The 24,862-nt window shown below is 42.5% G+C and overlaps 1 pseudogene; it reads left to right on the top strand.

Annotated features, from left to right (window-relative positions):
* The first annotated feature begins 547 nt into the window (after positions 1-547).
* LOC132242232 (large ribosomal subunit protein eL13-like) lies at positions 548-1,191 on the top strand (annotated as a pseudogene).
* The last annotated feature ends 23,671 nt before the right edge of the window (positions 1,192-24,862 follow it).

Raw genomic sequence — 24,862 nt, 5'->3', positions numbered from 1 at the left:
CTGGACAATAGCCATTCAGATAGAGACTTGTGGCAGTGGCATCTAACCCTAACCCATGGAGCTCTGGGGACAGCATTGCAGATTATGAACTACTGCTGACACAGTAGCGCTTCCTTCAGATAGTTTAAAGTTCTCTCTTCACTTCCTTCAGGTTTCTGCTCAAACATCATCCTATCTGAGATGCTCCCTGATAACCCTGCGTATGAAACAGCAACTTCCGTTCCCCCACTTCCCTATGCCTTATGCCTCTTATATTTTCTCCATCATGCTTATCAGTTTCAGATATTATATATCCCTATATGTGCGTGCATATAAATATGTATGCTGCACGTTATCATGTTATATTTTCTTTTGGTCCTTGTCTCTCTTCATAGAGGCTGGCACGTGAGCCTCCTGGGAACATGGGCTTTGTTTTGCTCACTGCTCTGCCCTATCACCAGCATTCATACTAGGCACTAATACATGTTTATTACAAAACAAATAAAACTATGGGTCATCTGAGAGCATGTATTACACACATTTAAAAAAAAGAACAGAAGAAGAATAGATGGTACCCAGATGAAATGTTATGATCCTAAAGCCCCACTTCCACAAGGACTGGCAGCGCACATTGCCACGTTTAACCAGCCGGCAGAGAAGATCCCCAGACACAAGGTCTGGTGAGCCAAAGCGCAGCTGCATCGCCCTGCCTCAGGACCCATCGGGCCCATCGTGAGATGCCCCAGGAAGCGGTACCACAGCAAAGTGGGAGCAGGCAGGGGCTTCAGCTTGGAGGAGTTAAGGGAGCAGGCATCCACAGAAAGGTGCCCACCTGTTGGGATCCCAATGGATCCGAGGAGGCAGAACAAGTCCATCGAGTCTCTGCAGGCCCAGGTGCAGCAGCTAAGGGTGCTCCAAGCTCATACCCTTCCTCCCGGGAAGCCCTTGGCCCCCCACAAAGGTAGACAGTTCTGCTGATGAACTCAAGTTGGCCAACCAGCCAGCAGGACCTGTCAGGCCCACATGGAATGCCTTCAAAGAGAAAGCCAGGGTCATCACAGAGAAGGAGAAGAACTTCAAGGTGTTAACCAGTCTTCGCATGGCCTATGCTAATGCCCAGCTCATTGGCATCTGGGCAGAAAGAGCCAAGGACGCTGCAGAACAGTCTGTTAAAAAGAAAATATAGAGTGCTGTTGGTAACTTGTGATTTAAAAAAAAAAAAAAAAGAATAGTAGGAGTTAACTGTTTCCACTTACCCTTTATTCTCTCCTGGTCAGACAATGTGCTTCCTTGACGTCATTCAGCGTTCCTCACCCAGGCTAGAGTTCCCCATTTATTTCTTGAATTTTCTGGTAGAGAGCACTTGTTTATTCCTTTTCTGATGTTCTATTTTATCTCCTTACATTGACTATCTCTTTATCTTTATGTGATAAATGAGCAAGTGGGTCCTTGTAACAAATTAAACCTGAGACATCACTGGAGGCAAAAATGACAAAACTGAAGCTTATCCTACTTTGGGCACACCATGAGAAGTCAGGGTTTCTTGGAAAAGACAATAATGCTGGGAACGATAGAAGGCGGCAGAAAAAGAAGACCCAATATGAGATGGACTGACCTCATAAATGAAGCCGTAGGCGTGAGTCTACAGGTCTGCGGAGGACAGACCACTGTGGTCATCACTCACTCACTCATGGAGTCTCCAGGAGGCAGGGCAGACTCAGCAGCAGGTAACAACAACATCAAGGATTAACTAGGCTAAGGGATGGGAAAGCCACTGCAGGAAGAGAAGTGCAGGAGTGAGGCCTTGGAGAGTAAAAGCAAGCCCAGAAGCTAGCGTGGAGATGAGGTAAAATCATGTTGGACTTTATAGAACAAGTTATTTTTTCCCCCTTTTCTTCCAAGAGTGATATGAAACCACTGAAGGCTTTAGGCCAAGAGAAGATATATTCAGATTTGCATTTTTCAAATGTCACCCTGACTACACATTGGATAGTGGACCAGAGCTATCAGCAAGATGCCATCAAGCATTTGACTCATTCAGCAAACTGCCCTTCCTTTGATTTCATACTCACCACATTCTTTTCTGATTAGAATCTGGCTTTCTAGAATTTGATAAAGAGGCCAGGGCGTGCATTATCTAATGTACACAAGAGATACGTGAGTCAATATAAAGTCATAAATACATATTCTGTGTTATCTGTCAGTCTCTTTAAACTCAGGTTCTGTGAGGCTCTCCTGAGAGATGGATCTGCCTCCAGAAGCTGACAACCAGGTATCAAAAGCAATAAAGCTGAGGGTCAGACCTTGCCCCTAAGCCACTTGGTCAAGCTGAATGTTCCCTTTGCAGCCCTGTGCTGGCCCACCAGCAGGATGTCCTGATAAGTCCCCAACCTCCTACCCTGCCCTCCACTCAAATCTTTCGGCTGCTAAGCAGAAAAATCACTGTTTAATTCTGAACCAGGCCCGTGAGGTCTTACATGAAACTCTGGGCCAAAGTAAAACACAGCTTCCTGGAGGCTGACTGCAAAGAATGAGAAGTCGTGTTGAAGGAAATGGGGTGGTTCAACAACTCCGAACTTCCTTCAGGGACCCTGAATGAGCACCTATAGAGATCATTATTGATGCTCAGAAGTAACAAAGGAGGCATTTGGGTGAAAGCAAATTAAAGTAGTCACTCTGAGGCTCTGTGGAGCTTATTTGAAAAGGCATTTGTGTGCTGAAAATGTGGAACATAGACAGTGAGCCAGCCACACCCATGAAAGCATTGCAAGGGCCTCTGAACAACAAAGAACAAGTGAAAGTTACAGAAAGTAAACAACTTATTCTCTTAATGCAGCTCAATTCAACCAGGCTCTTCCTCCCTGGACATCTAAAGAGAAATAGCCACTGCACAGTCTCTTAGATGCTCCAACACTAAATACCGGATGGGGCAAAAGTAGGTTTACAGTTGTGATTTTGCAAGACAAGGTTTATTCTTGTATTATTATTTATTAACTAGAGGCCCGGTGCACAAAAATTTGTGCACTCGGGGGGAAGGGGGGGTCTCTCAGCCTGGCCTGTGCCCTCTCGCAGTCTGGGACCCCTCGGGAGATAATGACCTGCTGGCTTAGGCCTGCTCCCGGGTGGCAGAGGGCAGGCCCAATCCCTAGGTGCAGCCCCTGGTCGGGCTCAGAGCAGGGCCGATTGGGGAGTTGGGGCACCACCTCCTGTCACACACAGAGCAGGGCCGATCAGGGGGTTGGGGTGCTGCACCCTGTCACACACAGAGCTGCAGGGCGATCAGAGGGTTGGGGAGCTCCCTCCTATCAGGCACAGAGCAGGGCTGATCAGGGGGTTGGGGGGCCTTCCCCTGTCACGAACAGAGCAGGGTGGATAGGGAGGTTGTGGCCCTGCCCCCTGTCACACACAGAGCCGCAGAGTGATCAGGGGTTTTGGGAGCTGCCCCCTGTGACGCTGATCCCGGTGCCGGGAGGCCTCGTGGCTCTGCTGATCCCGGTGCTGGGAGGCATATTACCCTTTCACTATATAAAATAGAGGCCTGGTGCACATGTGGGGGCTGGCTGGTTTGCTCTGAAGGGTGTCCTGGATCAGGGTGGGGGTCCCCACTGGGGTGCCCGGCCAGCCTGGGTGAGGGGATGATGGCTGTTTGCAGCTGGTCACACACCCTTCAGGGTTGGGGTCCCCACTGGGGTGCCTGGCCAGCCTGGGTGAGGGGATGATGGCTGTTTGCAGCTGGTCACACACCCTTCAGGGTGGGGGTCCCCACTGGGGTGCCTGGCCTGTCTGGGTGAGGGACTGAGGGCTGTTTTCAGGCTGGTGGGTGACGGAAGCTCCCAACCGCTCCTTTTTTTCTTTTCTTTTTTTATTCTGGGTCAGCTTTAGTTCTGAGACTCCAGCTCTTAGGCCTCGGCTGCTAAAAGCAGGTATCTGGTTTGTTTCGGTTCTATAATCGAAACAATGTATAACTCCAGCTCTGAGATCCCGGCTTGCTGAATGCAGGTTTCTGGGGTTTTGTTTAGCTTCTATATTTGTTACATGTTTCAAACTGCAGGCTCAGAGGCCGGCAAGGCAGGCGGGGAACGTTGGTTTCCTCCGTCACTGAAGCAAGCAAGCCTCATGTTTGCTTCAAGCTGCCTGGCTGCCGGCCGCCATCTTGGCTGGCAGTTAATTTGCATATCACCCTGATTAGCCAATGGGAAGGGTAGTGGTCGTATGCTAATTACCATGTTTCTCTTTTATTAGATTAGATTATTGTATTACTAGAGGCCCGTTGCAGGAAGATTCCTGCAAGAATAGGGCTTCCTGCAGCTGTAGCGAAAGCAGAGAAGGGAGTGAAACCCGCTGGGGGAGGCTTCGTTCCAGCCTCTGCCGCCCCGCTTGCTTCCCTCCCATCTCCGCTGCCCCACTTGTTTCTCTGCAGCACTTGGCTTCCTTCTACAGCGCTTGGCTTCCTTCTACGTTGTCTTCAGTCTTTGCTCCACGCCATATGCAAATTAACCGCCATCTTTGTTGGGTTAATTTGCATACTCATCTGATTGTCTGGTGGGTGTAGCAGAGTGACACCAATTTGCATGTTTCTCTTTTATTAGTGTAGATTATCTGTATGAACAATTGTATTTTGCCCCACCCTGTATTTCTATAAAACTCAAGTCTTCCGGATCAGCAGGACAACTACATGGTCTGCTACACCAAAGACAGCAAATGACATTTAGTGAATTCTTTCCACATGGCATTCATGACACTCATCTTTGTATGTGTTTTCTTTTCTTTTCTTTTTTTTTTTTTTTACCTTGTAGATCCTAACAAAAAAGTCACTTCCTCTAAGACTGGATGTTAAAAGATATTCATTCTATTCCCAGCTTTGGTACTGGCTGGCAATGAGACCTTGAGAAAGATCGGAGCTTGAGTACATGATATTCATTTGTTTATTCATTCACAGCCTTTGATTCTTTACACAGTATCAGGCCTCATGCTATGTTCTTAGGAAATAAGAGAAATCCTTCCCTTCAATTGGCTCCCAGTTCTTTTGGGGAGATAGTCAAGGAAAATGAGTGTAACAACAGCAGTGCAATAAGCCCTACACCAGAAGTATGGACAGGGTATTAAGTGGGCTTAGAGGCCAATGCAACTTTGCCCACAGGAGGCTGGGAAAAGATCCAAGAGGAAGTAACAGCTGAACTGAGACTTGAAGAATTGAAGTTCACCAAGACAATAGGCTGGGCCTTAGGGAAGAAGATATGCCAGGCAAAAGACACAGCATGAGCAATGGCATTAAAGTAATAAAATGAGCATTTTGTTGAGAAAAGTTGCTAATTTTCAAGAGAACCAAGGGAATGATGAGTTATGCAGCACGATGATGAACAAAAAGGCAGAGGGTAGAACATTGCACCTTACTGCCAGCCTCTGACCATATCCCCTCAGCACTCACTATGCCTGCACATGCTGACTACTCCTTCTGCCAGCACCTGCTACTCTGCCTGGGTGCTTTCCCTGGTCTAGGAGCATGTTCTGACAGTGCACAGAATAGACTAAAGTACGGAGGTGTTGATGTCACAAGGTACAGCCACACATCATTGATGATGGTAGCTGTTGGTTCCCTACCCACATACTCAATACACTCATTTTTCCATTATGCCAATAGCTTCTTACTGAAAGCTCCTATGGTTCACCAGAGGTCCTTCTCTTAATGTAGTAGAATGTCTGATTGACCCACACATGGATTAGGATGGAATTGTTGAAAAGCAAACCTCCAACCACAGAAGTATCCCTGAACAAAAATGGACAGAAAAATATCTCAGCTTCCTGGCCTCTCAAATATAACAGATTGAAGCAACTCCAGCTGGTCTCCCAGAGGTCCCCTGCAGGATTGAGCACGAATTGCCCACAGCAATAAACTTCTCATTCATCAATGTTATAATCTCTTCCTGTCCCTCCTTATCTTACTTCCCACTAGGTGGAGAATGGGAAAGGCTGTATAGAGGATGCTAAGTGGATGGTTTTTACATTCACTTCTACTCTAAAGTTTTATAGTTTGAAGACCAAATCCAAGACTCAATCCCATCAGGACTTTCCCTGTCACGAGCTCCATATTAAACTGAGAACATCTTAGTTCTCCTGCTTTCCCAATACTGTCATTACAGATTAATTTAATGCAGACTTATTCTGCTTTCCTGTTGTTTTAGAAATACCTGGCTGGTCTCACTAACTAGACACCTTATCAAACCATATCATCTAAAGTAATGAGTTTGCAAGTATTTTATCCTCAAAATAATAATTTCACCCAACAACTCACTACAATTCTGTGAAGGAGGTTCTATTATTATTGTTCCTATTCTGTAAAAGTGAGAACTGAGACTCAGGGACATTAAGTCATACCCCTAAAGACACTCAGCTAGTAAATGGAAGGTCAGGCTTTGAACTCAGGCACTCTATCTTCTTAACCATTATTTGCTACCCCCTCTTAAGATTATTTTTAACCATGTTTTTCCTTCATGAAAACTTTGTCTTGAAACATTTGTTTGTATACACTACTTAGCTATGGATTTTCCAATTTTATTAGGTAAAGGTGAATGTATTTCCTTAATTTTTTAATTAACCAAAGACATATAAAATTTCCAACCATAAAGTTGAACTAACTAGTGTGATAACTAGATTATAATCTCTATAGAACCTATTTGTTGATTGAATTGAATGAGTGAAAAAGCTTATCGTATATGATTCCAGCCAAAATGAAATACCCTGGATGTTTTAGTTAGCCTCTCAAGCTTAGAGGTAGATAATTTTGTGTTAGGCTATTCCAAAATAAAATATCAAAAGGAAGTTTTTCATTAACACCCTGTGGACTCTAAGTGATCCAAGGATTCTAAGTGGTAACTCATCATCTGCTGGTTTAATTGTTTAAATTTTTTGTTGTTGTTTTGGTTTTTGTATGTGGGGGGAAGGTTATTGCTTTGTTTTGTGTTTTTAATCATTTATTCTATTGGGAAGCTTTAAGTCTTTTTGCAATTGACAAAGTGAATTGTTCATGAATATTTGGCCCATGATGGCAAATAATGGAGCACATAATGTCATTTGGACTACTCTGACTATAACTGATTTCTCCTTTGCCCCCATATGCCACAGACATATGACCACTTTAAAATATAAATCAGGCCCTAGCTGGTTTGGCTTAGTGCAGGGGTGGGCAAACTTTTTTACTCGAGGGCCACAATGGGTTCTTAAACTGGACCGGAGGGCCGGAACAAAAGCATGGATAGAGTGTTTGTGTGAACTAATATAAATTCAAAGTAAACATCATTACATAAAAGGGTACGGTCTTTTTTTTTTTAGTTTTATTCATTTCAAACGGGCCAGATTCAGCCCGTGGGCCGTAGTTTGCCCACGGCTGGCTTAGTGGATAGAGCGTCGGCCTGTGGACTGAAGGGTCCCAGATTTTATTCCGATCAAGGGCACATGCCTGAGTTGTGGGCTCGATCCCCAGTGGGGGGTATGCAGAAGGCAGCCAATCATTGATGTTTCTCTCTCTCTCTCACTCTCTCTCTCCCTTCCTCTCTGAAATATATACACACACACACACACACACACACACACACACACACACACACACACTAATAAAAGACAAAGATGCTAATTGACCTATCTTTGCTATGCCCTAAGCCACATCCACCAGCCAATCAGAGAAACTATATGCAAATTAACCCAACCAAGATGGCGGCTGGCAGCCACGGAGCTGGAGCAAGCAGGAGGCTTTGTTGCCCGGGCGATGGAGGAAGCCAAGCTTCCTGCCTGCCCTGAGCCAGCTGTGGCCTCCACTCATGGCAACAAAGTTTCAATTATAGAAGACAAATAAATCCCAGATACCTGCTTCCAGCCAGCCTCCACTGGGAGCTTGGGTGGCTGGGGGTTGTGGCCAGGCTGCAAACAGCCATCAGCCCCTCACCCAGGCTGGCCACACCCTCATGGGGTGATGGTTCCCGCTAGGGGGTTTAGCCAGCCTGAAAACGGCCCTCTGCCCCTCACCCAGACTGGCCAGGCACCCCAGGAGGGACCCCCACCCTGAAGGGGCTGTGGCCAGCCTGCAAACAGCCATCAGCCCCTCACCCAGGCTGGCCAGGCACTCCTATATAATAAAAGGGTAATACGCAAATTGACCCTAACAGCAGAATGACTGGGAATGACTGGTCACTATGACACACACTGACTACCAGGGGGCAGACACTCAATGCAGGAGCTGCCCCCTGGTGGTCAGTGCACTCCCACAAGAGGAGTTCTGCTCAGCCACAAGCCAGGGTGATGGCTGCCAGTACAGCGGTGGTGGTGGGAGCCTCTCCTGCCTCCTCAGCAGCACTAAGGATTTCCAACTGCAGCTTAGGCCTGCTCCCCGCTGGCAAGTGGACAACCCCCGAGGGCTGCCGGGCTGCGAGAGGGATATCTGACTGCCAGCTTAGGCCCAATCCCCTGGGGAGTGGGCCTAAGCCAGTAGGTGGTCATCCCCTGAGGGGTCCCAGACTCCAAGAGGGCACAGGCCGGGCTAACGACCGCCCCCCCCCCCCCCAGGTGCACAAATTTTTGTGCACCGGGCTTCTAATATATATATATATATCAGTCCCTATCATGCCACTACATAAAACCCTCATGGAACTGCTCATTATTCTTAAGATTATTCCTTGCCATAGCCTGTAAGGCTCTATGAAACATGCTTTCCAAGCAAAAGTACTGGATGCTTCTTTTTCCTTGGAAAACTGAATAACCCCCAGAAAATCCATGGCATTTACTAGATCTTCCAATTAAAATGACATTCACCATTCAGTCTCCCAATAGTATCCACAGATGCATTCCTTAGACACAAACTTTCTGTTGGTCTCTTTGTGCCCCAAACTTGAACATGAACTGACATTTAAGGATTAGCAGGCATTTCAGGAAAGCTTCCACCACGAAATAAAATTCAAACAGGCAAACAAATAGGAACAAATAAACCTATACTATTTTCATAATTAAGAAGAGGTATTAAAGATTTTGCCTTCAATAAACAAGGAGAGAATGACATGAAAAAAAAGGAACAAGTAGATAAGAAGAATACAGTCTTGGCAATTAAAAGTATCTGAAATAAAACATTCAATAAGAGATTCAGAAGACAGAGTCAAGGAAATCTCTAAGAAAACATACAAAAGAACAAAGAGAAAATAGGAAAGGAGAAAGAAAAACAAACAAGAAAAGAAACATAGGTGTTCAATTCAGGCGGTCTAATATCTCACTAACGTGGACACTATGGAGACCTCAGAAATAGAAAAGTCATGACTGCATCAGAGGAGAAATATAAGAAATTTCTTGGAACTAAAAAAACACAAATCTTTAGAAAGAAATAGAAGGGAGAATCCTAAGAGAGTAAGTTTATTTACCTTAAGACAAGCAGTTAAGCACTAATGTTGAAATTAATAAGGCAAGCAGTAGTAGTATTAGCATGTTAAATACCAAAATAAACAGGTATGAGAGTTGAAATGAATCCCTTTGAGAAGTAGATCTGGAGGTTAGAAAAGGGTAGACAAAAAAAGGGCAAGAGATTGGTGCTTCTCTCTCTCTCTATTCCTCTCTCTCCCTCTTTCTCTCTCTCACACACACACACATTTTGGTATCTTAAAATATGAATATACATTATTTTTATTTAAAAATAAAATAAACATATACTAGATAAACTATTTTTTAAAATACATTATTTTTCCCAAGGCATGGTTTCTCTCTCATAGGCCTATTGGCCTTTTATTTAGTGGCATCTTTTGGGAATTTATCAATTCCTTTCAAATCGATGTCATTAACATAATTTGGGGTATCTTCCTAATGTGTTTCTAAAGATCATGCTTAGAGAAACAGCTCTACTCCAGAAAATTCTTTACTATTGCAAACATAACAAACACAAAAACTGTTAGGTGTAAACTTTAACTGTTTTTTTTCCCCCATATCTTTTCGGGGAACTTTGTGGAACTAGCCATGATTACAGGAGAGGGGCTGGTGGGGTGTTCAGGCCCTGGCTACCATCATTTCTTCTATCCACCCCTATAGCTAAGACTGACATCACCCAACACAGCAGTTTCCCATTCATAACTGAAAAGGTACTAAATAAGTGCTCATGGGAAGGGAGAAAAGAGGAATGGGATGGAAAGGATGGATATGCAGTAAGTAACCAACTTTTTATACTTGAGATGCTATGAAATGAATAGCAATCCAGTAGTTGGAAGTTGGGTCTACACACAGAAAACAGTCCAATTGCTTTGATTTTGATGAAAGACCCTCCATCTGTAGTTATTGAGCAATTGAGTGAGTGTCCAGCACAAGATGTAGAAAAAAACAAACATGAGCAGTGACTAATGCCCATAAGTACATTGAATCCTCCCCTGGAAAACAAGATTGACAAATATGAAACAGATAGAAGACAATTGTGTAGCTACAATATCATAGGGGCATTCAGTGCAAAAGGAATTTTTATATCCAATAGGCCAGAAATTAATGGAGAAAAACCCTTCAAGAAGGAATTGGATTTAGTAACAATATTGTTATGCCCAGATATCAAGATCCCCAATAGACCACACCAGGGAGCCAGCCGTGTCCGATGCAAAAGCAAAGAGTCTTTATTCAAACTAGTTCGGGTCCCCGACCACACTCACCAATGCAACGGCAAGCCAAGTGGCAGAGAGAGGCTAGCCCGGTGGAAGAGGAGTTTTATAGGCGGGTGGAGTACGGGGAGGAGAGGTGACTGTGGGCCCTGCTGATTGGCCAGATCTATGGCGTGCACCTCCCTTGATTGTCATTGGTTAGTTTAAAGAAATCCTGGGCGTGGCTAGTAGAGGCTTGGGCTTCCGGGAAGAAGCCTTGCCGAGCACATGGCTGCTAGGGTAAGATGGAGGGCATAGCCCTCGCCCTTTCAAATATATATAGTATGTGCTACCTATATGTAAAGCACTTTTCATGTATTCTTTCACCAAGTACTCATAACTACCATATGGGTAATTAACTGTCAATGCCTCTATATTAATAAGGAAGACTTAGAGAAATTAAGCGACATGCTCAATCTACACAACCAAGGTAAATTGATTTTGGAATTTGAAGGATCTGGACTTTTCATGTTTGCTCACTTATTGCATAGCATTGTGAAGGATGGGTAAAGCATGCAGAGGTGGAGAAGAAGAAGCCCTTGTAACTGAGAAGAACAACCCAGGCAGAACCAGGCACAGGAGGATGCACAGCAGAGCCAGCGGTGAGAAGGATCTGATTGGGAGGGAGCTGGAACTCGTTGAGAACATGCAAGCTTTGGAGCAAGACAGAGTGGGGGATAAATCACAGCTCTGCATCTCACCAACAGCATCCGACAGGGGAAATGTTGCCCAGCCTCAGCGTCCTCGTCTGCAAAATGGGTTAACTGCCTCTAAGATGTGCTGTGAGGTTTCAGTGGCACAACTTATATATTTGTAAAGATCGCCTGCCATGCGTTTTTATTTATTTACTTTTTTCCTAATTGAAGCAGAGTATTATGGGGGGTGGGAAATAGTGGGAGACTGTTGGTCTCAAACACCTGGTCTAACCCATCCGTCAAAACAGCCACCTGCACAAGCAGGGCTGTCCATGAGTCACTGGGTTCTGACAGGTTCTTTGGTTGTTTTATTTTGATCAGCTCAAGTCAGTCCAAACAGTTTATGCAGCTCTAGGAAACAGGCTGAGTCTGGTCTGTGAATTTTGGCATCCTGGACCACAGGATGGGGGTGGGGTGGGGAGGAGGGAGGAATGGAAAAGTACCTGGCAGTGCCACCTGAGTCCAGCTTCCTGCTGGTGACATCCTCCTCTTGCTGACTCTGAGTCACCAACAGCATGCCTTCCCTCCCCTGCGGCCCATCCGCCTATTAGGCCCAGCACCTCTCCCCCTGTGCTGACTTCCCTTGCTCGTTCCCACACGTGTGCTCAAGGTGGAGGCAGCCCTAATGAGGAAACACGGGGAAGCTACTGCAGCAGGCATTTCTCTCTCAGCCAGCAAAATGAGGCCTGCCGCAGCCTCCCCTGCAGGGCCTGCCTGGCCCCCACAGCCCTGCAGGTCATCCCTCAGACACAAACTGTTCCCCTTCATGTCCTGGAGCACCCACCCTCCCCCCACGAGGCTGGGGAACTATAAGAATTCCAGTCTGGGTTCTTAGAACCCAAAGCCACAGAGCTGCCTCCCTGGAAAAGAGGAATGCCTAGAAATTTGCTTTTGGGGCTTATCCTGTGTATTCCCAAAGGCAGGATAACAAATGAGCACCAGGATGTTCACCACAGGCTCTCCTTGAAAGTACTGCTCCTCGGCCTGATCTCAAGGTTGTCCACAATCTGCCTTTCAGTCTATTTTCCAAAATACCCTTCTGTGCCAACCCAGTGATTATTGTGAACTTGACTACTTGATCACAAGGCTGCCCTGGAACACTGGATTAAATCACAGACTCTAAGGTGCTGATTCAGTGGATTGGGCTGGGGCTCAAGGTCTCTATAGGTAAGAAGCACCTTGGGGAACTCTGTTGCTCAGGTGATGTGAGAATGTGGTGCTGGCCCACGGGTTCTCAGTATTCACCGTGGGCAGTCCTAAGGCTCACGGAAGTGCCTCAGTGGTCAGGTTAGGAGAGGGGAGTAGTTGCAGCAAGGGAAGCTCAGAATCTCAAGAAACTTCACTATTATTATGCTAAATTGTGTCCTCCCCTCCCCCTAAAAATGATAAGGCCCTAGCCAGTTTGGCTCAGTGGATAGAGCATTGACCTGCAGACTGAAGGGTTCAGGTTCGATTCCGGCCAGGTGCACATGCCCAGGTTGTGGGCTCAATCCCCAGTGGGGGGGAGGGGGTACAGGAGGCAGCCGATCAATGATTCCCTCTCATCATTGATGTTTCTATCTCTCTCTCTCTCCCTCTCCCTTCCTCTCTGAAGTCAATAAAGAAAATTTTTTTTTTAAAAAAATGATAAGGTAAAGCCTTAACCCCAGGTACTTGTGAATGTAACCATATTTGGAAAAGGGGTCTTTATAGGTATAATTTTTTAAGATGAGGTCATACTGGATTAGGGTGAGCCCTATATCCCATATGAATGGTGTCCTAAGAAGAGAGAATGGAACTTTGGGAGGGGAGACACACAGAGACACAGGTAGAAGGCCATGTGAAGATGGAGGCGGAGATTAGAGTTATGCTGGCACACACCTAGGTGCACCCAGTGTTTCTAGCAACAGCCAAAGCTAGGAAGAAACAAGGAAGGATTCTTCCTTCTAGCCTTAGGAAGCATCATGGCCCTGCTAACACCTTGATTTTATACTCCAAGCCTCTGGAACTGTGGGAGGATAAATGTGAGGGGTGGTTAAACTGAGTTGGTGGTAATTGTCATGGCAGCCCTGGGACACTAGTATACGCCCTCCTGTTGCCCTCTCTCTAACACACACACACACACACACACACACACACACACACACACTTTAACCAGAGCAGCTTGGTAATTTGATTTATGCTATATTTTTTAGTTCAGCATAACCTTTCATTTGGAAAATGAAAAGAGTTTTAATACAGACCAAAGTTTGGAAAGCTACCACTTTGGCCAAACTGAGCCGTAAATTACTCCCCAGACATTCCCTGAAGCTTTTTGATGCCATATTATCGATGTCAAGGACGTACGGTGTTCTTGACATCTGGATACTTGACCTACTTTTCACATGTTAATGTGTTACCATCCCTGAAGCTCCACTTGTACATGACCTCCTCCGTGGAGTCCTGCCTGGAAGTCCTTCAATCAGATGTGATTGTGTCTGCTTTTGAATCCCAACTGGATTTTTTTAATATATATATTTTATTGATTTTTTACAGAGAAGAAGGGAGAGAGATAGAGAGCTAGAAACATCGATGAGAGAGAAACATCGATCAGCTGCCTCCTGCACATCTCCCACTGGGGATGTGCCCACAACCCAGGTACATGCCCTTGACCGGAATCGAACCTGGGACCTTTCAGTCCACAGACCGACGCTCTATCCACTGAGCCAAACCGGTTTCGGCCCAACTGGATTTTTAGATCTTCTCTTAATAGCATCTGCCTTATCAACATTGTATTCTAGCCATGAGTGAAATGCTGTAGGCCCCATCTTGACTGCATTCTGGGCTCCGCGTTTTACTCATTTGTGTATAACACCCAGGTTAACTGAGATTTCCTGTTACCTGAAGAGAATGAAAGAAACTCAAAAAGGACTCTTGCCACGGAGAACACTGTTTACACCTATGTGCTGCAGAGGAAGTGGGTTCTATTCTGGCTAACTGGCTGACAGCACTGTTTTTCAGGTGTCAACAATATGCTCTATTTAGTCACTGAATGATCCCCATCAGGTTACCACGTCCTGATGCTATTCTATTTTCATAAGTGTTCTTGCGTCACCAACACATTTTCATTCTCCTTAATACTGCCAATGGCATCACTTCACTCCACTAACGTAAAAAAAAAACCAAAAAACAAGCAATCTAATAATTACCCTTTGCTGTTTCCCACTCATCCACAGAGTGAAGTTGCCATTTACGGACACTTGCTGTTGCCATGTTTTTCTCAGAAAGTTTGCCATTCCACAAGCTGTTTTTAGCCCTTATGCCCACGACACTTCTACAGGCATTTAGTATTTACTGCATGATCTGATGCTGTTCCAAGGCAATACCTCCGCCTCCTCATTGAATCATGTGGGCTGTCTCTTCATCAAATGGTATTTTTTGAAGTGTTTCCTCCCTGGAGCCCACAAGGTTGTTTTTCAGATTTCCCCCCACATCTGCTTCGTACACTAACCTAAGGAGAACTACTTATGTGGTTTGTTGTCCTTTTTGGAACAGAAATATGATACTTGCCATTTTCTCATTCTCCGCAATCTGGCCCAACAATTGAAAGTATCTAAAAATATCAACTAATATGTCTTTATTTTCTTGCTCCTCAGAAAATGGTATTTTCTGTTTGTATCTGGTGTTCAGTAAAAGCTTGGCCAGATTCAAAACTGTGGCCCCATGAAAACAAGTTGAAAATTAGCAGCAGAAAGATGGGTTCAGATCCCATTTATTAGAGATATGGCTTTGGACAGACACAGGGACACTTGAACCTCCATTTTCCCATCAGCAAAATGGGCACACAAGGATTTACCTAACAGAGTTGAAAAAAATATTAAATGGTATATTGTTTTCTAGGTCTCATATTTAACATACTGTGTAACAGACACATAATAGGGGGACCAAAAATATCTCTAATTATAGAACTGTCAAAACTTTTGATGGTAGAGTTGGTAATTGTATAGAAATGGCCATTTACCACCCATGATATTTTAGTATTGAGATAAAAATAAATTATTATCTTAAGATTAGAAACAAAATTCTTCTGAAGAAGAATGCAGTTATTGTCCTAGAGTATTGTCCTATACACCGAAGAGTTGAGGTTCGATTACTGGTCGGGGTACCTACCCATGGTTTGGGTTTGATCCCTCGGTTAGGTGAGAACAGAAGGCAACTGATCCATGTTTCTCTCTCACATCAATGTTTCTCTCTCTCTTTCACCCTCTCCCTTCATCTTTCTCTAACATAAAAAGCAATTTTATTAAAGAAAATATTTGAGAAGTCTCTTAGGCATAAAAGATGAAATATCATAGAATTGAATAAATAAATTCTTAAAAAGTAGCCCAACTACTAAACAAAATGAAGAAACTAAAATTTGAGGGATAGGCGAAAACAGAAGGGAAAAAGAGCGGAGAGAATGGTGAAAGATGGCATCTAAGTTAGACAATGTGTTCAAGGGACATTTTAAAGAAAAGAAATGGATGTCCAGTGATCAATTTTAAGTTCTTTTTGTTTTGCAGGGTAAGTCTCCTCCATGTTCTCAAAGCCGGACTTCCATGCAAGGTTCTGGAAGAATACTTCATTAATGCAGGTTTTGTTGTGGAATGGTTATGAACACCGAGGAGGAATGCAGCTAGAATTCTCCCTTTGCAGGAACAGTGCTGAAGTGATAGACTGTGTATGAGATGGTGACATAATCCATTTGTGAGTACCAGGACTTACATCCAAGGAAGATCGTGAGGATATTGGCCCCTGGGGGGCTTGCAGAAAACTTAGAGAAGATAATAGACTTCCCACAGGGCAGGAGAAGGGGGCTCAAAACATTTGTCAAGACCAGAGCTGGCAAATGCTTTCCCTGTAAGGTCAGAGAGTACATCTTTTAGGCTTGTGGAACAAACATATGGTGCTATGCACCGAACTGTGTCCCTGGTTAGGTCAACCAATGTGATTATATTTAGAGGTGGGGTCTTTGAGAGGTAATCAGGGTTGTATGAGGTTAGGAGGGTAGCGACCTCATGACAAAATTAGTGTCCTTATAAGAAGAGATACCACAGAGCTTGCTCTCTCTCTTTCCGCAGGTGTGCACACAGCAGGATGGAAGTCAGGAAGAGAGTCCTCGCCAGAACCCGACCATGCTGGCTTCTTGATCTCCGACTTCCAGCCTCCTGAACTAGGAGAAAATACATTTCTGTTGATTAAGCCACACAGTCTATGGTATTTTGCTAAGGCAGCCAGATCAGATTGGGATATATGGTCTCGTGCAACTACTCAACTGTGTCATTGTAGCAGGGAAATAGGCATAGATAATATGTACACAAATAGTTGTAATTGTGTGTCAATAAAACTTTATTTACAAAAACAACTGATTGGTTAGATTTGGTCACAGACAGTAGTTCATCAACTGCTGACCTAGACTCAACAAACTACCTTTCATAGACCAAATCCAGCCAGCTGCCTGTTTTATTTATAACCCTGAAAGCCAAGAATGAATTGTATATTTTAAATGATTATATAAGTATCTGCATAATGTCCAATATTTTGCTTCTTGTCCTGTAAAGCCTAAAAGATCTGTTCCTTTAAGAAAAAGTTTGCTAACCCCTGTTCTTAACCATAACACTTTAGTCTCATGTACATTGGGGTCAGGATTTCTGTCCCTTATCTTAGTGCCCAAAGTTGATATTTGGGAGGGAAATTTCATGTGAACTTTTAAACTTCCATTAAAACTAATCTTCTGCATCTCAGTAAAAGGTACAGTTAAGAAAGCATATAACCCAGAAGTTGTGGTTCACTCTTGCCCAACCCTTTATTTAAACAATCAGAAAGGCCTATCAGTTCCACTTTGAAATATCTATCCTATTCCAAGCTACTGAAATTCTCATTGATGTTACCCTAGTCCATGCTACCAACCTCCTGTCACACAGATGAATACCATAAATTCCTTCCTAACTACTTTTTACCCACTCTTGCTCCCACACCCACTAACATGTAGCTAAACAGATTTTTTTGAAACTTAAAGTTCCATGTCACCCTTTACATAAAATTCTTCAATACATCTCCAAATGCCTTTAGAATACAAATCCAACCTCCTGACTGCGGCCGGCACAATCCTAGAAGATCTGGTTGCTACCTGCCTCTTAAACATCAAATAATGTGATCTGAGCCCATGTTACTGTGGTCCAGTCTCCTTTGCCTCTGTCAGTTCCCAGGGCTGGACATAGAGTAACTTTTTCCTTAGCTCTTCACATTTATGACATGCTGTCATCATTCAGTTCTCAAACTCAATATCACCTCATCAGAGAAGACTGTCATAATTCCCTAAGGTAGATCCCTTGATTATTCTCCATCACAGCACCTTGTTTAGTCCTACACGTTGAGTTTACTTCTAAGTTCCATGTATGGTAGCCCCTTCGCCTGGCTCACTGCTTGGCACTCAGTAATAGGCCCTCAATAAATATGTGTCGAGTAAAAGACAAAATGTAGCACAGTTCATATTAATAATCACAAAACAACCCAACATTTGTATGTCAATTTGGCAGTTCATGAAACCTTTTCAGACATATTAATTCATTTAATCTTCATGGAAAATGCACAATGCCTCAAGGGTGCACAGCCTAGTAGGAGAGAGGAAAATAACTCTGATAACAGGCGGAAAGTGATAATGGCACTAAGAGTGGTACTCAGAAGGTATTTTGTGAAGAAAGAAAAACTTTTGCATTTGGGCATGAGGAAATTGTATTAGTTTCCAAGGGCTCTCATATCAAATCATCACATACTGGATTGTTTAAAACAACAGATATGTATTCATTCTCTTACCATTCTAGAGGCTGGAAGTCTGAAATCAGGGTGTCAATAGGGTTATATTCCCTCTAAGACCCTAAGCAGAATCCTTCTTTGCCTTTCCCAGCCCCTGGTGGTGCCTGTCCATCGCTGCAGTCCTTGGCTTGCAGCGGGATCACTCCAGTCTCTGCCTCTGTCATCACATCGTGTCCTCCTCATGTTACTCTGCCTGCATTTCTGCTTTTTCTTCTTATAAGGACACCAGTCACACTGGAGGAGAGCCCGCCCGAATCAAGTATAATCTCATTTTAACCTGACTACATCTGTAGAGACCCTATTTCAGTGATGGCGAACCTATGACACGCGTGTCAGAGGTGACATGCGAACTCATTTTTTTGGTTGATTTTTCTTTGTTACATGGCATTTAAATATATAAAATAAATATCAAAAATGTAAGTCTTTGTTTTACTATGGTTGCAAATATAAAAAAAGTTTCTATATGTGACACGGCACCAGAGTTAAGTTAGGGTTTTTCAAAATGCTGACACGCCGAGCTCAAAAGGTTCGCCATCACTGCCCTATTTCCAAATATGTTCACATTCAAGGTACAGGAGGTTAACGCTGGTATATGTCCTTTTTGGGAGCATAATTCAACTGGTAGCAAAGATTTCCAGGGGAGGTAATAAAGGCAACATTTGGAAGACAATCATACTGTCAGTGATGTAGAAGAGGATTTTTATCAGTCAGGTCTCTGCTATGATAAATCTGCATAATAAACAACTCCAAAATCTCAGTAATTTATAACAATGAACTTATTTTTTTCTGCTAATGCATTTGTGAGGCAGCTCTGCTCCAAGTGGCAGGTCAGGCTCAGGTCTGCTTCAAGTCTCTTGTTCTGGGACCAGCTGCTGCCTAGGGCTTGCTCTTCTCATGGTGGTCAAAGTGCCAGAGGTCAAGCATTGCAAGCAAGCACAGGTGACACCTCTGCTGCCTCACCTCTATCTACCAAGGCAGTTCACAGGACCTTGGTCAACATCTGATGGAACCTGTCTACTCTTGTGAGATGCCCTGGTACAAGGACTGAAGAGTTAAGAACAATTATTCGTCTTCCAAAGGAGTATCACCAAATTTACTCATTGTCTCTTCAGACTCTGATACTTCCCATAGCTCAGAGATAGAGACCCTGACCTGGACTTTCTTCTAAAGCCCTCCTGTAGATCTCACATACAGGGATATTTATTAATGCTGTGTAACAACTGCATGTCTCAGATGAGAAACATTTTGGGAATGTAGGTGTGATGGAGAACTTGCTAAAACTAATGACCAGTTTTCCCAGGTATGCATGTGGGCATTTTTTGTCTTCAGTAACAGCCAAAATGGGTCTAGCAAGTGTAATATACAAGAAGGGTCTTATGGGGAAAATGTTGCAAGAGGCCAAAGTGAGGGGAAGGATATCTCATGTGAGATCATTGGGAAGAGAAGGAGCCAAAGAAATAAGATCCCACCAAAGCACCTATTCAGAGTCAGAGTCAAAGAAATATTCAGTCAGAGTCAGATTCAGGTGCGAACTGGGAAAGAATCAAGTCTAAAACAGGAGAAGAGTTCAAGTGGAAACTAGACAGAGAGAGTGAAAGGAGTCCTGGGAAATTGCCAATAACTTCTCTTAAGCATCCTTGCCTTATGTTGAGTAACTGGGACATGTGGCACATGAGCATGGCTGCAATATAGGCTCAGGATACACATTCCATCTAAATACCCAAAGTAACATGCAAAACTAATTTTGTTTTGCTGAAAGAACTCCCTCTCCTGAGGGAAAGAATGTATTATTGGAAGGTGATGACAGGATAGAGCTGTAGTGGGGGAAACTCCATCAGTCAGTATGAAATGACTCAAAGGTAGCCCAATGGGTGGATGCTACATCATCAGTTCAACCAATGGAATAAGAGCTACTGAGTCTTCTGTAAGGCTTATATGGTCAGGTAGGTAAGATAAGAGCATAATCCAATCTCATTCCCAAGAGCCTCAAGCCAGACTTTTGGCATTTTCTTTGCATGAAGTTATATATACTATTATTGTGTTTTCTTGTTTTTATGTGTGCTTCAAAAATATTTAATTAGTGTAAATATTGTAAATGTAAAATAACCTTGTCATGGCATTTTCCCCTTTAAATATTTTATGAATCTCCCCAAAAGATCAACTCAGCTCTCTCTTAATCTCTAACAAGTGCTGGTTTCCCACCATTTACATGGTTCCAAAGGAGGAGGCATCCATTTATCTAGGATGCGTTCAAGATAATTTGTGTGCTGGGTACAGTATTGAACCAGATGTCTGAGATTCCATTCAGTCTTGACATTCTTCAATTCTAACTTCTCTAACCTATACTTTCTTTATCTATAAGGGAAGGAGGGTGGGTTAGCTCAGCATTTCTCAACAAAGAGTCTGAAACAACACTACCTATTCCAGGAATGCTCTTTGCCCTCTCCCCACTCCATCCCCACAAGAAGCTTAGTAACTCAGACCTCTTCTTCTGGTTTTAATTTGAATGTCAGTTCCTCAGAGTAAACTTTACTAATTTTTCACATTAGATTAAGACCTCTGTTAGACACACACCTACTTAAACCCTATGAGGGACTGGACTGCTTTATCTTCATGCCAATATCTAGCACACAGCACACTGGCCTGCAAACAGCAGAGGCTCAACAAATAGTTATTACATAAATAAACAAATTACTTAGACTATTAATAGGTATTAAATAAAAAAGGGCTTTCATGGCCAAATTCATTTGAGTAAGACTGAATTAAGTATTCTTAAAAGATTTTCCCATTACCATTTTCAGTCTTTAATATGTAAATGACTGTAAAAGAAGATATATTGTTTGTTCAATTCTAAGATTTACTTTAAAAAGACAATTTCACATTTCTTAAATTCTGTGTGTTTCTTATAATATAATAATATAATGCTGCGTCTCCATTCTATCTACAGCTCTACCAAAATCTGTTATTAAATCTTAATAATTATTTCCTACAATTAATGGTATCATGGAATTAAGGGAATCCATTAGTGTAGAGTGTTTCTCTAATGTGGTTGATTATGGAATCCTTTATTACAGAACTTCTCCTGGGACTAGTGTTCTGTGGTGTACATTTTGGGAAACACTGGAATAGAAAGTCACTTCCAAATTTACTAAGCTCTGAGTCTATTGGTCAGAATTGAGAAGCAATATGCTATAAGTGAAAAGAACAACAAGTATGAGAACTGAGCCTTTTTAGTAATCCTACACAATTCACTTAAGCTCTCTGACTCTCAAATATTTTATCGGTAAAAGAGGGACAATAATATCTTTCCTGCTTACCTCATACCACTATTATTAGAGAATAACAGGAAAGTTAAATGTAGAGAGGTCAGATTCTGGTTAAAGAATGAACAAACAATTTATGTTCTCCTCTTCCCAAAAATTCAGCTAAATGACAGTAAAGTGACTTTTAAAAAGGGCTAAGTACAAAAGTGGGGTGGGGGAGGAGAAGGAAGGGGAGGAGGAGGAGGAGGCAGCAGAGGAGGGAAAGGGGGGAAAACAACATTTTGGAAGCTGGAAGGAAGATGCATGAGTAGTAACTGATTTAGCAAATCTTAAAATGCTGAAACCTAAAGAGGAAAGCAGATAAATAACTTAATTTGTACTCCTCAAACCCAGGATATATTTGTAGGAATAAAGTTCTTCAGAAGGCAAGAGAGATCTAGAGCAAAATACAGGACTTGAAGTTCTTTCCTCTTGGAAAATAAAATGAAGAGGAAGAGATTACTCCCCCTAAAAATGAGAGAGAATAAAAAATAAATGTCCAAGAACTGACATATACTTCCTGATTGAAAGTATCTACTGGGTGGGTGTCCAACACAATGAATAAAAAAGAAATACTCCCACTGTACATCATCATAACAATTTAGAAATAGATGATGAAGATAATGAAAAAGTTCCCTAGGATGAAATTGAACACAGAGGCTCAGAATAGAATCAAACTTCTCAACAGGAACAATATATTGACAGTTTGTGAGGGGTGTTTGATCATATTGGTAATATATTTACAGTTATTATAAAGGGTTTGGAGATAAGTTAATCACAGGTACATAGAAAACACATTTTAAAAATGTTTTTTATTGATTTCAGAGAGAGGAAGAGATAGTGTGAGATAGAAACATTAATGATGAGAGAGGATCATTGATCAGTTGCTTCCTGCACGCTCCCTTCTGGGGATCAAGCCCATAAACCCGGGATGGGCCCTGACTGGGAATTGAACCATCCTGGTTCATAAGTCAAGACTCAACCACTGAGCCACATCAGCTGGATAAAAAATACTTGTTTAAAAACAAAAACTAAGAGTTATTTATCCCAGAAATTTAAAAAAATTAAAAAGAGATTCAACTATAAAATGTGTTCATAAAATTATAATACAAACATGAAACATAAATATAACCATAAATATTTTTGCTGTTTTTGTTTTTTTTCTATTGTGGTGTAGCACAAGGTGAGGTTTTTTCTTTTTCTACTGTGGTGTAACAAATTATCACAAATTATCAGCACACTTAGACCCAGGCACAGCTAGCTGGGTTTCTACCAAGGGCCTCACGAGGCTGCAATTAGTGTGTCAGCAGGACTGCATTCTCATCTGGAGGCTTGACTGGGGAAGAATCCATTTTCAACCTCACTCAGGTTGACAGAATTTATTTCCTTGTGACTGTAGGATTCATAAAAGGGACATCCCAACTGTCGTAGATGATCAGTTAAAAGTAAGTCACAGGTCCTTTCCAAACTCAGGGGAAGAGATTATATAAGGGTGTGAACACCAGCCTAAGGGGATTTTGGGGGCCATCTTAAAGTCTAAAATATCAAACACAGCAGAGAGGGCAGCTTTTTCTCTGATATCCTATCATAGTAAAGTGTGGCAGAACTGGAGATCAGGATGGAATCCTAACTCCTCCATTAAAAATAAAAAAATTTTCAATGGGGGGAAAAAAGGAGACATATGTACTACTCTTTGTAATACTTTAAGCAATAAAATAAAATTTAAAAAAATAAAAGAAAAAATAATAATTTTTAGTAAATTTACAAGGTTGCATAACCATCGTCAAAATCTAGTTTTAGATTTCCATCACACTAAGAAGATCCCTTGTGCCCATTTGCAGTCAATTCCTGTTCTTATCCCTGATCCCAGGACACCACTAATGTGCTTTTTATGGATTTTTCTAAGCTCCTTTATTTTTTTCCACCTAAATGAGCCAGTCCTATGTTTGCTGGCCCCCAAACCTATCCTATATCCTACATCCTCTCCAGAGTCCAGGGGCAAAGGTATCTTAGATTTTGTTTGTTTGTTTATTCATTTTAATATATTTTTTTATTGATTTCAGAGAGGAAGGGAGAGTGGAGAGAGATAGAAACATCAATGATGAGAGATAATAATTGATTGGCTGCCTTCTGCATGCCCCACACTGGGGATCGAGCCCACAATGAAGGCATGTGCCCCAAGCGGGAACTGTGACCTCCTGGTTCATAAGTTGATGCTCAACCACTGAACCATGCCAGCTGGGTGGTATCCTGGTTTTGCCTCACCCCATCTTATAAGATTCAGACAGAGTAGACAAAGGTGATCTTTATTCTATAGTCTTATCACAGGACTTACATCAACACTGACTCAAAATGTTGACCTAGAAACTTTTTAGTCTTTGAAGAGACTTCCATCTCAGAGACAACTGGATATCATATGCCCCAGGTGGTCCCAAGACAAGTCACTGTACCATAAGTGTAAATTTGTTTCCCACCTCTACTTTCAAAGTGAATTTTTAGCTTATTATATAATAGTCTAAATTTACTGGCAGAGGGGCTCATTCCAACAACTGACCTTTCTTCCCTCAATGGCCCCATTTCCATATTAACAGAAGATACCCAGCTAATATGGGGAAAACGTTATTTCCTCTCAACCACAAAAATAAACCAGTAACTACATTGTTCCCAGAAGTGACAGAAATAATGGAATAAAAAGGGAGGTGAATGGAAAGAGCAGGTTGGGGTTCTTGAAAATAAGTTATCTTCACTCTCACCCTCTGTGTCCCTCCCATACACATTAGAAGTCCCTGAATGACTCAGTCAGCTTTAATTAAAAAGTAATGAGATAACCCAAGGCAGTTTGAAATTCAACAGACAAAGGAAGAGTTCTTAGAGAATGTGGAGTGAGACTAGGGAGGCATTATGCTATCCTAGCAAATTATTGCATAACATAGAAAGTCTGACTCAAGCACCAAAATAGAAGACTGCTGCATGCAGGGTCAGTAAATTACCTCAATTGAGTATGTACAGTAAAGCAGGTGTCAAAACCTATTACTTGAATAAAAAAGTAATGTAAAGGCCTAGCTGCAAATGGAGGGCTCTTTGAGATATAGGGTTAAATGAGAATTTCCCAAAATGACTAACATAATCACCTAAGTCTAGCTTCTCTAAGAAGGAAATTGTCCAGAAGAATATAGAACTTTACAAACTCAAGAGACTCCATAGTTTTATAAATAAATTTTCAGATGTTTAAATTGCACAGAGATGACCTGAAATAAGAATGGAAGTTCACAGAATAGCTCATGTAGCAATGGCAATGATATAAAATCATGAAAGAGGAAACCCCTGGGATGTTCTCACCTTTTTCATGGCCATCAGTAGCAAATGGTGGCATTTGAGAAAGCATTCCCAAGCTCATTAATTTTTTACAGATTAATAATAACAGTTA

The sequence above is a fragment of the Myotis daubentonii genome, chromosome 9, assembly GCF_963259705.1.
Source record: "Myotis daubentonii chromosome 9, mMyoDau2.1, whole genome shotgun sequence".
Classification (NCBI taxonomy): domain Eukaryota; kingdom Metazoa; phylum Chordata; class Mammalia; order Chiroptera; family Vespertilionidae; genus Myotis; species Myotis daubentonii.
This window is presented reverse-complemented; position numbering and strand designations above follow the sequence as displayed.